The 17,270-nt window shown below is 40.2% G+C and overlaps 1 protein-coding gene across 1 annotated transcript in view; it reads left to right on the plus strand.

Moving 5' to 3' along the window:
* Positions 1 to 563: 563 nt before the first annotated feature.
* LOC132389263 (uncharacterized) overlaps positions 564 to 17,270 on the plus strand; it is a 136,751-nt gene continuing 120,044 nt past the window's right edge. The window contains exon 1 of the mRNA XM_059961758.1: positions 564 to 847. The gene's annotated coding sequence lies outside the window, so the exon portion shown is untranslated. The remainder of the gene's footprint in view (positions 848 to 17,270) is intronic.

Here is a 17,270-nt window from a genome sequence, read left to right on the forward strand (position 1 = left end):
TGATTCTTTGACTCGACTTTGTTCATAACTAGGCGAACATAAAGAAACTTAAATAATGATCATTAATGTCCGTGAAAAGTAGATTTACTATTTGTCTTCAACTAACTGTCGATGTCGCTGATATCTCAAGAAATACTTTCTGATCAGCCACTCCATGATATTATTTTTTTTCTATTATATTTTTCCATATTAATAAGACATACAACGGAAACATTACATTGACAGCTTAATTGCCATATCATCATGAATTTACGATATTTATCTACTTCACCGTGTCGATGCTCCAAATCTTCAAAATTATTGGAGGAAGTCGGTATTAAAGTTGTCAGTAGATGTTGTGTAAATATCAAGTGCATGCTCAACCGTAAATCCAGTCTGTAATCAAATTTAAAAGCTGACTCATTCCTAATTTCATGGAGCAGAAGGTCACGCGCAGTTTAAACATTGTTGGACAGAAAACTGTTAATCATTCTTATAGCTGTGTTGACTCCGCCCTTCAGTCTGAATTACAGGAAAGGCCACGGAGTCTGATTCATTCCTGTCCTCGGTTTCGTTTAGTTTATTGCACCTGAGCAGTGCTTTTTTTAAGCAGTCAGCAATCGCCGTCCACGAGGGCCAGAGTAGCGACAGAAACAAGGGCACTATGAACGCCTTGGTTGCAGAGTCGAATGTTTGGAATAATTCATGTCTTTGCAGATGGATGTTTTGCAGAAACTAACTCCGGATTTTCGAACCACAGTCTACTTAATTCGGCACAGCTTATTTCATTGAGCAAACAAGAACAGCTTTGATGTTATGTGAAACTTTTGCCCTTTGCTAAATCTATAATCCGAGAAGTCGACAACAGGTATTTGTGTTTTTTTACTCGAAATTTAGTGCTTATTTATTAGAAGTATTGTATAGTTTCGTGGCAAATAACTGAAGTGAAAACTTCCGTTAATACTATGTTTCCTCCGATTCATTGCTTGATTTCATACATTGAGCTGATAGGTGATAATTCCATAGCGTCATCAGTTTGCGGGACATTTTGACCTACTTCACTGAAAATGACAGGAAATAACAATTCCTGGATCAATAATTTGACGTTGTGCGGGCAGAAATGGTCTGGAAAATCGATTATTTAATTATTGTGATGATTAGCTCGACAGATCATCGAGGGCCCACGATATCTACGATGAAGAGCCAAAATCAACTGTACTTGTAAGCACCGTGGGTGGTGCTTACAAAATTTCAAATAATGCATGTCTTTGCAGATTGCTTATTGCTTGTTGAAGTTACTGACGCAGCATATTTGAATAACAGCGATATCTAAATCAGCACCACTTATTCGAGACACAAATAATAGTCGTTTTGCAATTACAGAAGACGTTTAAAATTTGCTAAGTTTATACTCCCTGAGGTCTATCACATGTAGGAGAAAAATTAGTTTTACCTTCAGTTAACTGTACATTTAAAAGAAATATTGCATATCGCTGCAGCAAACGTGCTTATTTCCTGTCTTCTATTTCAAATATTCCTTGCTTAATATCCTATTACTTTACCACAACAGCGTTGAACAATTCAAGGAGCCTACAAGTGCTAATCCCTCGCCACTTCAATTTGTGGGACCTTATGTCTAATGATATATTAATTACTAAATAGTAGATTTTATATAGTAGACGTTGCACAAACATTATTTATTATATCTGGAGCGGTGGAGGCTCGGTGGAGTCTTGATTGGAGTTATAAAATTATGAGAGATAGTTGCCCGTTGCCTCACTTGCAGGTTTGAAGTACTTAATACTGGAATAAGTGCATTCAGATGGCAGGGAATATTTTCCAAATAGGTGTCTGGGGCATTCTTTTTTCTCTGTTACACCGTTAGTGGGCCCCAGGCATATATGTAGTGAGAAATATATTAGAGACATTGAAGAGGCTCCACATAGTCAGATGAGTGTGCTTAATTTGGAGGGACCTTATTCTCAAACTGGATTGCACTTTCTCTGTAGCTGATGCGTTGCACTATCCCAGTTTGCTGTGCAATTGATTAATCCGTATAAAAACTATGTAAGACAGATATTTCAATCTACGTCAGTACATAGGAGAACTATATATACCTAATCAAATTACAATTATATGGATATTGTCCAGACAGAAGGTATGATTAAATTACTCTGATAATTAGCGTGGCGCAGTATCGTAAGCGCAGGATGCTGCTCATGGGCTCTACAGTTCCATGTTGTAGTTTTGTAATTTTAACCCCCGAGAGTAGAGCTCCAATTAAAACGTCATAGTTGATCAGTTAAATTCCGAACTGAGCAAATCCACTCGAAACTTGTAATATTTCAGTCCTGCAAGTAGTTATCTTAAGTAATATTTATCTTTTTAACTTTTTTTTCAACCACCCTGGGCTTCCACTACTTTACTAATACAATACTCTGTTCATTTTTTTTTGCTTTAGAGCAGACGATATATGCTTTGGTAAATCATTATGTGCAGGGCGTAACACAATATTTATAATGTTGGCACCAAGTACCTAAGGTGGAATCAGCCCTATATTTCTACACAAAAGTGGTTCTGAAGGATCAGGAAATCCAAAGATTCACCCGTAAAATTCTGAAGTAACTCAGAAAATCAGGCAGCACCTATGTAGACCAATAAGGAGCCGAACTCCGAGAAGAGGCTATTCATCGGGAAAGATGATGGGTTCAAAACGTGATCTCTATATCCCTGTCCATAGATGCTATTGCGTTCCCCAATCGTTTTCCATCGAATGAGACAAAGACCAAATTGTTACTGAGGGATGCATATGGAATGAACAAGCTGGTGGCGATGGCGTGATTCAGGACAATATAATATGAAGTGCATGTTCTCAGAGTAGAGTCAATATTTAAATCGGTCAAATCAAAACAACGATTACACAGTGTAACATCATGTTCATTAAGATGGCGGGTGAGCAGTGATTTCGTGATTAAGGTCATAAACCAAAGTAAATGAGAATATTCTGGTGTTAATCAGCAGTTGACTATGGTAGATTGAAACATACTATTCCATTGTTTGCATGATGTCTACGGAGGACATTGAGGGAAGACGTAAGCAATACCCTGCAATTGAAATAAGGATGTAGTTGCCAAAACTTGGAAATTAACAAAAACGATTTTGGTCATCTAATTACAGGATGATATTAATAACTTTAAAAGAGTGCAGAGAAGGTTTGAAAGGACGTTGTCGGGATTTGTGAAACAGAGTTACAGAGAAAGATTGAATGGATTGCGACTTTATTCCCTGGAGCGTAAAAGAATGAGGGGTGTTTTGATAGAAATGTATAAAATTATGATGAGTATAAATAGAGTGAATGCAAGTAGGCTTTCTCCACTGAAGTTAGGGGAGGGAAAAAATAAAACGAGGACATGGTTTAAGGGTGAAACGGAAAAAATATCTATGTGCAGATCAGTGGGACAAGGCAGAAGAATGGTTCAGCACAGCCAGGAAGGGCCGAAAGGCCTGTTTCTGTGCTGTAATGTTCTATGACTCTATGGTTCTGTGATGCTAGAATGTTGCAAATATTAGACCAGAAGAGCATAATACAAAGCAGTATAATTATGTTCTTTCGGCTTATCGAGTATAAGCTAATTCTTTATGGCTAATATATTATCCCTCTCCTGCCATTCCCCCGTAACCTTTTATAAATGAAAGTTCTATCAACCTCCTTACTAAATATACCCAACAGCCCTTCTTCTACAGACTTCCATAGATTCACCACGCAATGATTGTGAATCTATTAAAGCACTTAGATGAGTAGATTTTGTACAGGTCGTCCTGTTTCCCCCCACAGTCTAACGACGTGATGAGAAGGTTGATTGGTCAGTACAAACTATTCCTTGATTAGGGTAGAGTTAATTGAAGTTGTCGAGTATGCTGGGCCGGTGGCTGGAAGGCCGGCAGGGCTTACACTGCGCTGTATCACTAAATATGTTAGGTCAGTGAAAAGGCAAACACATAAACGTATTGTTAAATAAGCTAAAACATAAGCAAATAAATCGATGAATTGATGGATGATCGATGAATAAATAAATAAACTGATAAATAAACAAATAAATAGGCAGATGAAAATTGGTAGCTGCAGACAAATCAATAAAATATAAACAAGTATTCCTCATCTTTGCTTTGAGGGGCCTCTGGTCCTAGATACCTCCTCTACAGCAAACATCTTGTTGACTTCCAGTGTATCTAGGTGTTTCAACTTTCAGTAGGTTTCAATAATTTCCCTGCCCCAGGTTTTTTTTTTTTAACTCCAGTAAGGAAAGAACCAGAGGCATCAAACTGTCGTCATATCTTTGCAGTTCCATTTCTGAGATCTTTCTCTTTACAACTGCATCTCTCCAAAGCCAGCACACCTCTTTTAAGCGAAGGAGCCAACGTGCTCGCAATGCTCCAAGTGCTGTCTGGCACTTACAAAGCATTTGAGTTATATCAATAGACAGCAGGCCAGCTGAACAGGAAGAAGTGAAGTATTAGTCTGGTACTAGGTACTGAGGAGGAATTGGGAAGGAGACGCAATACTTTAGATCTTTTTTTTTTAACTAGTAGACTCCGGAACAGTTGTATTTGTGTAAATGGTGGGTAGCCACTGTAGTCCTGCATTATTTTGCCTTTAATTTGAAAATCAGACAAACGAAGGAATGATAGAACGATTGCATACCCATTCATGATTTGGCAATAATGAGAGTCATTACAAATATGGGACACCGGCTCAAACAGAGAATGATATCATCAGACTCTGTCAATGCAATGAAGGGTTGTGGACATTCCTTGCGAAGTAAAAGAACAGACTTTCGATGGTAAGGTTTTGATATGTACTCATGAGCTGTGGGATGTTTTGCTGACACTAACACTTCATGCTGATTAGCCCTGCAGTAGTTTGCAATGTACCACTGGAATCACTGCTTCGAATTCACAAGTTCATGATAAACGTCTGTGCCCTGGATAAGTATAATACATCAAAGACCGTAAGATGAATGATATGTGGAGGTACAAATGGACGCTGGGTCGCTCCAGCTATGTCTCTACAAGCTGATAGAGCGTGAAAAAGCAGATCGGATGCAATGTTATGTCACAGGATGTCACTTTGTGCCCTGTGGTAAAAAGAACTTGAAGGAATTTAATACGTCAATGACAAAATCTTTGGAAAGAGGAAGATCCAATTCAATCGGAATATCTTTAAACAACAGTGGTTATAGGCGAGTACGTAGGTGCATCAGACTATTTAGGAGAACATCGTAGGTTGAACGTCAAGCAAATTGATTCTACTCCGGAAGACAAGAAGTCCACATTATAATAACACGAGAGTTTTTTTTTTATTAAGCCAGGTGAGTATTGTTTCCAACAACAAACTTCAACTGAATCCAAGTTAAGATTTTCTGAAACAGGCTATTATGCGGACTGCAGTCGAAGGCCTACGTAAAGTCCACATAAACAATAACTATAGCCTTGTTGTCGGCCACATTATACATCAGTACTGCAAATATCTAACAAGCCAGTCTTGATTTACCACATGCAAAATTAAGACGACTATTCAGAATTATTTCTTCTCTATCGAAATGCGACCACTTTATGTGAATCAGTGTCTCCTTTGACAGTTGTTTCACCACTCGCTGTCGTCCAGACACCTGGCTTATCCCTGTCGCCCTCTTAATTAAGGGCAAAACTATCGTCTGCTACTTCCACTGCGGCTAACACCAAGGGATATCACCAAGTGCCCAAAATGTTCCTGCCTTCATTTGCAAAATGTTACAGGCTACTTTCTAAATTATATATTGCAGAATTGTATGTTTCGGTAAGAATAGTGAACACACATTCTGATATGTCACCAATTTATATAAATAGCAAAAAACGTAGAAAATGTTTCAATATGCAGGGTCAGAACACCCGTTTCGTAATTAGTGCTTGGGCAATGAACTCCATTTTGTATGTTCTATAATAAGTTATCTCTCAAAATTATTCCATTTCCATTTCTATGCATTAAATTTCATGTGCAAATGCTTCTGCAACACACACTTTCTAATAAGAAAAAAATCCTTTTCATCAGCACCCTTTCTCGCATGGTCCACTCTTCAGTGCTATCAAATGCTGTTTTCTTCTTTACATTTACCACTATCACGTCCCACTCTGGCACTTCAATTCCCTCCATCCCTATATTTTCCAAACTGACTGCGTTCATCTTTCACTTTCTAGCTTGCAAACCTTTCACTCTTCCCACCTTCTATTTTTGGCTCCGTTCCCTTCCTTTCCAGAGGTAATGAAAGATCTCAGCACGAAACGTTAAACAATTTATTATTTTCCATGCATGCTGTCAAACTTGATAAGTTTCTACAGCTTTATTTTTGAAATATCTGTGCAACCTATTTCATCTACACATTTGGGGAATTTAATTACAATCTGAAATCTAGATGTTCTGTTTCAATGCTCAAGTATAACACGTTTGCATTGGTATTATCTTTGTCATTGAAATGTTTACAAACAATGTCTGGAACTCTTTTCCCTCAATTGGAGTTCTTCATTTTCAGATGTGCTCTGCAAAACCGCAATGATAGGGTTCTCTCTGGAACACTCTCTAGTTAATGTTAATCTGAGAAATGAGTTGGTTTACCCTATGTCTGTAATTTTCTGAAGTTTGACTCTAAAGCTCTCTTTTCAATTTCGTGGACGGTATGGGGGAGAGAGAGTTAACATAATCGAGTTAATGTTTCGTAGATGACTGCACACATCGTAAAACGCATGTATTTATTCAAACAGTAACATACCAAACCTGCCGTTTTGCATTGGACATTGCACGATTATTAATTGCTGAAAATTTACTGTGCTAGTTCTTTATTTAACCATATCCACTCCAATAGAGTGTGCTGCCTTATTTTAAATAATTCACTATGGTATCATCCATGCTGCATGACCCGCTGAATTCCTCCCGTATTTTATGCAGGTTAAGCTGTTTTTTCAGAAGCTTCAGAAAATCTTGTGTTTGTTATTTAATCTGGGCTCTATGGTGATAATCTACCATAATGCCTGTTGTTATATGTTGTTTTGAAGTTGAAATTTTAATGTGGAGATTATTATTTGAACCCGCTTTTGCTTTTCTTTGTTCTTACAGTATGCATGCTCTTTCGTGCTGCTGCATCATATATTTTATAAAATCCTCTTAGCCTATTGTACTGCTTCGATAATTTTACTAGGTTATTTTGCAAAGGTAAAGTGAGTACAGGTCACTTTGGAATATTTTCGAGTTAATGTTTAAAAAGCGAAAGAGATATCATCATTTATGGTACGTTGATAATGTTCTGAACCTTGAGCCTTAAGTTAATGTTTAACTTAATGTGAAGATAATCCATTGTTTCATGCTTCATTGACTGTTGCACAGGCGTTGCTGAACTTTGGACTAGCACTAGTGTAATTAATGTGCTACTTCTTTGCTCAGTCATTGTGAAACCATGAAACGTCGCAAAGGAGAACGGGGTGGGTGGGAGTGTTTTGACAAATGTATAGAGAATTAGGAGGGCTATTGATCGAGTCAATTCGAACGGACTGAAACCTGGAGAGATTTAAACTGGAGGTTATGAGTTAAGGGGGACATTTGAAATATTTCATGGCAGCCTCTTCACACAGGCGTAGTACATTTGTGCCGAAATGGTGGATGTCGTCTCGATTGCAACATCTAAGATATGTTCGGATGAGTACGTGGATGGGTGTAGTGGGAGTGTATTTTCCAGCTGCAGGGCAATGGGACAAATCGTCCTGTCCCTTCCTAAAGCGATTGCTTAATTGTATCCTGATGCAAGAGAGTCCCCATAGAGAATTTTGCACAAATTCAGTTTAAATATCTTCAAAACGAAAGAAGGGCGATACTGCACTGAAAGCTGGGAGTTTATTGTCAGTAACAAAAGAGAATCTGGAGACGCTAGAGTCACAAACAACAGGTACAAAATGCTTTAGGAACTCAGCATGCCAGGCACATTCTATGGAAAAAGTCGTATAGTTGCGTTTCGGTCTGAAACCCTTCGTCAGGGCAGGAGGGAGAAAAGCCCTGAGGAATAGGTTTAAAGCGTGGAGGAGGGCGGGGGACGGTCGTAGAGAGAAATAAAAATTGAATACTGTATCCAGGACGGGGAGGGGTAAAGTAAGTACCTGGGAAGTTGATTGGTGAAATAGCTTCAGAGCAGGAGAATGGGTGGTCTGATAGGTGCGGCAACACGGCCATGCAAAAAAGTATATGGAGCGGGCGGGAACAAACGAGGGGGGCGATGGGATTGAAGGAGAGAGGCTGAGAGTGGGAAAAGGTGATGGGAACTGCTGACCGAGTGGACGGGGGTGCAGGCATGACGGGAAGTTCGAGAAATCGATGTCCATGGCATTAGGTTAGAGCCTAATGAGACAGAATATAAGGTGTTGTTTCTCCAAACTGAGTGTAAGCTCTTTTCAACAGTAGAAAAATCCATGGATTGACATATCGGTCTGAGAATGGAAGTAGAATTAAAAAGGAAGTATAGACATACGCAGCATGGAAAATAGTAGAAGTTGGCTGACATATGTTGTTTTCCGGAGCATAACAGGCTGAGTGGATAATTGACAGAGATTCAAAATAATTGATAATATATCCGCTATATCTCCGCAGGATAAAAAGGTTTAATACTGTTGGTGGGTTTTGCATTTAAGATGGTGGACTGTAAGTTCAAAAAAGATTTGCAGTTCTTCCACATGTTGCTGATAGTGGTAAGATATCAGGAAAGAATATGCTTGGGATACGTTCTTACTTCAATCTACATTTAGATTGGTCAAGTTAAGTAATAAATAGACAGTCAATCTGAAAACATTTCAATAGATTTGCAATGGACTCATGGACACTTTAAGTGAAGATAAGCCACGCAGCTGCTGTGATGCCTGACAGGGCAGTGTCTAAGCAATAACTAATGGCAGTATTCTTTTTCTCGTTATACCGTTCATTTGGATACATAACGCATTGGAAATTTTCATTAAGATGACGTGTGAGATTCAGTGTTCAGGGCGCTAAAGTGTAATAAAGTGAATTATTATGGTACAGTCCTCAGTTGAATAGTATATTTAAGAAATACCATTACATGCTTTCATAGTCGATAGAGAAGGGCGTTGACACAATACACGTGCAGTTATCTGCGATGAATTAAAGATGAAGATGCTGAAGATATGAAATAATTGAAAAGTCATTGAAATGTGAAATATATAACACCATCCGACCAAACAACATAGGATGTGTAGTGTGCCTTTCAACCTATCAAGTATGCTGCGTCATTCGATCATGGCGATTTATTATCACGCTCAACCCATTCTATCTGCCATCTCACTGTAAACTTTGATGGACGAATTAATAATGAATCTATCAACGTCTGCTTTAAATGTCCAATAAATTGGCCACTCCACGCTCTGTGCTAATGGGTTCCACGAATTCATCGCCCCTTAGTTAACGAAATACTTCCTCATCTCTGCTCTAAAGGGACGTCCTTGCATTCTGAGTCTGTGCCCCTTGGTTCTGGACTCGCCCACAGTAGGAAAAACCTGTACGTGTATATAAAGACATTTCAATATTTGAAGGATTGCAATGAGAACCCTCACGCCTTAGTTCTTCTGATATCCTGCAAATATAAACCCGAGACAGTCCTGGGATCATTTTCGTAAACCTCCTCTGCACTCTCCCCAGATGCCTGTTGTTCCCATGTCAGATAAGGGGCCAAAGTGCTTACATTATTCCAAGTGCAGTCTGACAAATGCCTTATAAAGCCTCAGTATCACGTCTAAAAACAGCAGGCCAGGCAGTGCTTCATATGAACGGAAAAAGTTAAAGTATCAGATTTCAATCTGGTTTACCTCCAAGCTGATGATGGCGTAAAGACCGATATCTCACAAATCCGGTAATTATTCCATCCCCTCATTCCATCTACTTCAATTCCGCACTTTGGCTCGCAGCTTCCCTCTTCTTCTCAGATGTTTAACACTTCGCCCTGGTTCTCTTTTTCCCATGGTCCTCTGTCCTATCTATTCAGATTCCTTCTTTTACAGCATTTTCCTTTTCCACCAATCACGCCGCAGCTTCTTACTTCAATCCATGCCCGAAATGACTTCACCTAACACCTTAATGCTTTTAGTCATTTCTCTTTGGACACCATTTTTCTGGATTATTCCTCCCTCTTTGCTAGTTATTGGCCCAAAGTATCTTCAAATTTGCATACAGTCTTCCAGAATTGCTGTGTTCCTGTAGGGATATTTGTATTGCTGCATAACTTCAGCAACTGCAAAAATGCCTTGTGTTTATGAATTGCTTCATTTGCACACGTTTCCAAACGGCACAGAGAACATCTGTAAAACGTAGTTCAGGTTAATTTTCTAGTTCATCGTTGTAATAATCTTCTAAAGTAATACCGAGAGACAGTGGTGGACAGGAACATTTCATTCAGTTGCAAACGGTAATATAATCCTCCATTGCAGTCTCCATCAGCAAGAGAGACAAACACAACAAATTTGGCAGATTTGGCGTAGTAGTAATTACCAGTGGATTAGTCAACCAGGGACCGAGTTATACACTGGGGACACTTTCTAATTCCACCATGACAAATGATGAATTTGAATTATGTATATAATGACAATTTCCAGAACTACAGAAATGTGGCAGACTCGCTAAATGACTCTGTATTGGCCTAGCAAATATCCAGTCGCATCTAAACTCTAAATAAAAAAAAAATGGACAACCCGGCGTCGACCTAAGCACAGGAAACGACAACGAAAATATAGCATTGTCAGCTGTTCTTTATAACATTTTGGAGTAAGAAGTAGGAGCATCATAAAGGGAGAGCGGCGGGAGCCATTTTCACCTTTTTTCCTCTTCTCATCAGAATTAAGAGAGTGGGGACAGCGCAGGCGTGTGACATCGGGGAGTGAACCGAGGATGATTTAAAAAGGACACAACTTTATACAGCTGACAGCGTTGTTTGCGGCTACCGGAGTAAGCCAGGAACGGAGTAAAGTCTTAAGGGCTTTGGCTCAAAGGGCATAGGCGGAAGCGGGCGAGGCAATGTAGGTCTATGTTTCAGCTTTTCCTGTTATTTGAGGAAAGAGGGAAGTATGAGTGCGAGGGCAGCTTGTTCTTCTCGGTGTCGGATGTGGGAGGTCCTGGAGTCTCCTAGACTCCCGAACGTCCACAGCTGCGCCAGTTGCGCCGAGCTGCAGCTCCGAAGGTACCGTGTTCTGGAACTGGAGCTACAGCTCAATGACCTTCCTCTTGTCAGGGAGAGTGAGGAGTTGATAGAGAAAAGTTACAGGCAGGTGGTCTCACAGGGGCCAGGACAGGCAGACAGGTGGGTCATAGTTAGCAGTGGGAAAGGGAAGAGTCAGGTACTAGAGAGTTCCCCAGTGGCTGTACACATTGAAAATAAGTAACCCTGTATGAGTACTGTTGGGGGAGACAGCTTACATGGGGGCAGCAACAATGTCCAAGCCTCCGGCAGAAAGTCAGACTTTGTAGCTCAGAAGGGTAGGGAAAGGAAGAGGAAGGTAGCAGTAATAGTGGGCTCGACAGTTAGGGGATCAGATAGGCGATTCTGCGGACGAGATCAGGAGATCCGGATGGTAGATTGCCTCACTGGTGCCAGGGTCCGGAATGTTTTTGATCGCGTCTAAGATATCCTGCAGTGTGAGGATCCGGATTCAGAGGTCTTGGTACATATAGGTGCCAATCACATAGGTAGGATAAGGGAAGATGTCCTGAAAGGAGAATATTGTGTGTTAGGAAAGGAGTTGAGAAGAAGGACCGCAAATATAGTAATCTCTGGATTATTGCCTTTGCCACGCGACAGTGAGAGTAGGATTGCAATAAGGTGGAGGATAAATGCCTGGCTGAGCGATTAGGGCAGGGGGCAGGGACTCAAGTATCTGGATGACTGGAAACTCTTTTGGGGAAGATGTGACCAATTTAAAATGGACAGGTTACTATTGAATTTAAGGGGGACCAATATCCTGGCGGGAAGGTTTAATAAAGCTGTTAGGGAGGGTTTAATCTAATTTAGCAGGGCGATGGGAACCGGAATGTTGCAGCGGAGCAGAGGTAAAACCGAAATAGATCTAAGGTAGTGAGCAGTAAGGATGTCAGGAAGGACGGGCATGTGATGGAGCAAATTTGCAGCCATTGTTATGAGCTGCACTGCAATAAAGTTGCAGTGGAGTCAACGCAAAAAGTACCAAATACAGGACTTAAGGTGTTTTACTTAAATGCACGTAGCATATGGAATAAGGTGTATGAACTTGTTGTACAATTACAGATTGGTAGTTATGTTATTGCGGCATCACTAAGACGTGGCTAAAGAACGTATGCCTCCTGGAGCTGAATGTCCAAGCATACACGGTGTATCGGAAGGTTAGACAGGTAGGTAGAGGGGTGGGTGGCTTTAATGGTAGAAATTATATTAAATCATTAGAAAGAGTTTGCATAGCATCAGAAGCTACAGAAACTTTATGGGTTGAGCTTATAAATGGCAGGGATAAAACGACGGGCCGCCAAACATCTGCAGTGATGTGGACTACAAATTAGAACAGGAAATAGAAAAGGCTTGCAAGAAGGGCAGTGTTATGATAATTGTAAGGGATTTTAACGCGAGTGAATTCGGAAAATCAGGTTGGCACTGGATCTCAAGAGAGAAAAATTATAGAAAGCCTGTGAGATGGCCTTTTAGAACAGCTTACTGTTGAGCCCACTAGGGGATCGGGTGTACTTGATTGGGTATTGTGTAATGAACCAGAGGTGATTAGAGAGATGGAATTGAAAGAACACTTAGGAGGCAATGGTCATAACATGATTGAGTTCAATGTGAAATTTTAGAAATAGAAGCTGATATACGAGGTGTGGATATTTCAGTGGGGTAAAGGAAATTACAGTGGCATGAGAGAGGAACTGGCCAAGGTTGACTGGAAAGAGACACTAGCGGGAAGGACAGCAGAGCAGCAGTGGCTGGAGTTTATAGGAGAAGTGAAAAGGTGCATGACAGATATATTACATAGACGAATACATTTTCCAATAAAGAAAGGATGCAACCGTGGCTGACAAAAGAATTCAAAGCCAAGCAAAAAGCAAGGCAGAGCCGAGACAAGGAAGCAAAAAATTGCGGGAAGACAGAGGATTGGGAATATTTTAAAAGCATGCAAAAGAAAACTAAGAAGGTTATTAAGAGTGAAAAGATGAACTATGAAAGGAAGCTTAAAATAATCCAAATAGGATACTAAAAGCTTTTTCAAGAACATAAAGAGTAAAAGACAGGTGAGAGTAGATATATCACCGAGAGAGAATCACGCTGGAGAGATGGTAATGGATGATTAGGATCTGGCGGAGGAATTGAACGAGTATTTTGCATCCGTCTTCACTGAGGAATACATCAGCAATATATCGGACATTCAAGGGTGTCAGGGTAGAGAAATATGCGCAGTCGCAATTACAATAGAGAAAGTACTCTGGAAGCTGAATAGTCTAAGGGGAGATAAATCTCCTGGACCAGATTAGATGTATCCTCGTGTTCTGAAAGAAGTAGCAGTGAAGATTGCAGAGCAATGATCTTTCAAAATAAGACAGATTCTGGCCTGGTTCCGAAGGACTGGGAGATTGCAGATGTCACTGCGCTATTTAAGAAGGGGGCAAGGAAGCAAAAAAATAACACCATTGACCTGTTAGCTTGTCTTCGGTGTTTGGGAATTTGATGGAGTCGATTGTCAAGGCTATGGAGGCTATGGAGTACCTGAAGGCATATGACAAGATAGGTAGAAGTCAGCATGGTTTTCATAAAGGAAAATCCTGCCTGACAAACCCACTGTAATTTTCTGAGGAAATTACAAGTAGGCTAAATAAGGGAGGTTCAGTGGATGTTGTGTATTTGGGTTTTTAGAAGGCCTTTGACAAGGTGTCGCACATAAGCCTGCTAAAAAAGATAATAACCGATGGTATTACTGGAAATTTACATACCTGGATAGCGTGTTGGCTGATTGCCAGTTAACAGAGAGTGGGATTTAAGGCATCCCATTCTGGTTATTTGCCTTTTAACAGTGTTGTGCTACAGGGGTCCGTGTTGGGGCCGCTTCTTTTTACGTTGTATATCAAAGATTTGGATTATGGTATAGATGGATTTGTGTCTAATTTTGCTGATGCTACACAGAAAGGTGGAGGGTCCAGCAGTGCGGAGGAAACAGAGTCTGCAGAGAGTATTGGATAGATTGGGGGAATGGGCAAAGAAGTGGCAAATGAATTAGAATCTTGGAAAGTATACTTTTGTAGAAGCAATAAACGGGAAGTCTATTATTTAAATGGAGAGAAAATTCAAAGTTCTGAGATGCAACGGGACTTGGAGGATTGTCTTATTTTGGGCTGCTTATTTATGGAAGGATGTGCTGACTTTAGAGAGGTTTCAGAGAAGATGAACGAAAATGATTCCGAGAATGAAAGGGTTAACATATGAGGATCGTTTGACCCCTCCTGGACCGTACTCCTCGGAGTTTAAAAGAATGAGGAGGGACCTCATAGAAACATTTCGAATGTTGAAAGGCATGGACGGAGTGGATGTGGCAAAGTTTTTTCCCATGGTGGGGGAGTCTATTACGAGAGGACATGACTTCAGGTTTGCTGGTCGCCCATTCACAACAGATATGCGATTTTTTTTTTTTGACAGTGGTAGTGAATCTATGGAATTTGTTGCCAGACGCTGCAGTGGAGGCAAAGCTATTGGGTGTATTTAAGACAGTGATTGATAGATATCTGAGTAGTCAGGGCATCAGAGGTTATGCTGAGAAGGCTGGGGAATGGGATTGGATCAGCTCATGATGAAATGGCAGAGCAGACTCGATGGGTCGAATGGCCGACTTGCTCCTTTTCTTCAGCATGCTTTCAGTTCTATATTTTTTTTCCTACTAAATCCAGCTTGCATCTCCCTGTTTTGCCAAACTAGAGCACGATTTTACAGACTCTGTTTGCTGGTAAATCTGTGATAAGGATTGTGACATCTTGGTGTGTAGAATGCAGTCTCAATATCCAATATAAACCCTTTTTAGTGATCCTAAAATCATTACTCTATTTTCTTCTTCTGGCACGTTTCATGAACTCATTTATGCTGGCTTCGTATGCAATACGGTTTTCTCTTAGTTCAGATGTAAATTCTACATTTTTATTTGTTGTTCGTATTTGGTATGGGCCTTGTATTGTAATGGAATACTCTTAGTTTTTTTCTCTCGTAACTTACGCCTTCGGGCTATCCAGTTTATACTCTGTTGGGCAGGCTACTTCCTTGTAAACTTTCAATTTTGCTCCTAATTTATAATGTAATTACTCAGTTGTGTGTTTCTGTTTAGGAATCTCCCTATCCTGGTGCTATTGCTGTAATACAATATCACGCAAAGGATTTGCTGTTGTTTTGGCATGTTCTGATAGAGTATGTAGGGACTTTTTTTGCTGAGTCAGCTCCCATGCATCCAGTTAGTATGATGTTAAATGTTCGGATAATTCTGTTAGTAAGCTCAGATTCGAAATCCGTATTCTTTGGATCCTATATATTTGTGTTGTGCAGTATCGATCAGCTTGTGTAGCAGTTGTTGAATTGATTCTACATTCATCAGCGCTTCCGGTGTTTTTGTCTTGTTTTCGTGTGGAACATTGATGTGTTCTTTAAGTTCGTTTCTGTATAGCTCCTGTACAATTTCATGAAAAAGGGACGATCTCCTTGTAAAGAAAATAAAGAGTTAGGAAGGAAGCTGAGTAGCAGGACCTCAGCCGTAATAATCTCAGGATTGCCGCCTATGTCATGCAAAAGTGTGGATAGGAATAGAATGGTGTTGCAGATAAATGCCTAGCTGAGGAGTTGGAGCAGAGGGCAGGGGTTCAAATTTCTTGATAATTGGAGATCTTCTGGGGCATGTGGTATCTGTATAAAAGGCACAGGCTGCACCTTAATCCGAGACGTCCAATATTCTTGTAGACTGATTTACATGAGCTGTTGTGAGTGGCTTAAAATTCATGGCAGGATGAAGGCAACGAGGAATATGGAGCTGAGGATTAACCAGCAGATTTACAAGTAAATGATGGGCACATAATATAAATGTATGGAAGGACAAAAAAAATAATTAGGCACAAATACCGACACTGTAGATCAAAGAGTTATATTAAATCACAGAGACACAATTCAACAGGAAGAAAAATGTAGGAATGAAGGTGCTCTATTTAAATACGAGTAACATTCGGAATAACGTGAACGAACAGGTGCAATAAGAGTCGTGGCTGAAAGAAGGCCATAGTTCGAAAATTAGCGTCAAAGAATATAATTTGTATCGAAAGGACAGGTAGGAAGGCAAAGGTGGTGGTGTGGCTCTATGTGATGAACATGCATGTTTAGTAAGAGAAGATATAGGGAAGAAAATGAAGAACCTTTGTGGGTGGAATTACGAAATTGAAATGTTCAAAATATCATGGAAATCACATATCGGCCTTCAGATAGTAGCCAATGTGTGGTGTTGATACTGCAAAGGGAGGAGGAAATTAAATATAATAAGTGTTAGGACACCACTGTAATGGAGGATTTCAACATGCAAGGAGATTGGGGAAATTATGTTGGTATCGGATCTCAAGAAAGGGAATTTGTAGTATACCTACCGGATGGGCTTTTACAGCTTCACCATGCGCCTGCTCAGGGAAAGTGTATCTGGCATTGAATGTTGTGTAATAATCCATATCCTGTTACGGAGAGTAAATCAAAGGGACGCTTAGGAGGCAGTGATCATAACATAATTAAATGCATGCTGTAATTTGTGAGGGAGAAGTATCAGTCACATATATCAGTAATGGAATGGAATGAAATGCATGAGAGAAGAGCTTACCCAGGTGGATTGGAGAAGAATACTGGCGGAGTTAACTGCAAACAGAAGTCTTTGAAGTTTCTGGGAACATTTCACAGGGTGCGGGATAAATATATCCCAAAGAAAACGTTCTCCAATGCCAGAGCAGGGAACCGCAGCTGACAAAGGAAGGTAAGGGCTGCCTAAAAGCCAAAGAAAGGGCAAACAAAGTAACAAAATTGAGTTGGAAGTTGGATAATCGGGTACTTTTAAAATCCAACAGATGGACTACGTCCCAATATTCTGAGTTTGCTGAACTGGTCATGATCTTTCAAGAATCGCTTCGAACAATGTCAATGTCGCCCCACCATTGGGGAGGGAGAAACGGAAAATAAAGTAAACTATAAGCTAGTTAG

The sequence above is a fragment of the Hypanus sabinus genome, unplaced genomic scaffold (assembly GCF_030144855.1).
Source record: "Hypanus sabinus isolate sHypSab1 unplaced genomic scaffold, sHypSab1.hap1 scaffold_52, whole genome shotgun sequence".
Lineage (NCBI taxonomy): Eukaryota > Metazoa > Chordata > Chondrichthyes > Myliobatiformes > Dasyatidae > Hypanus > Hypanus sabinus.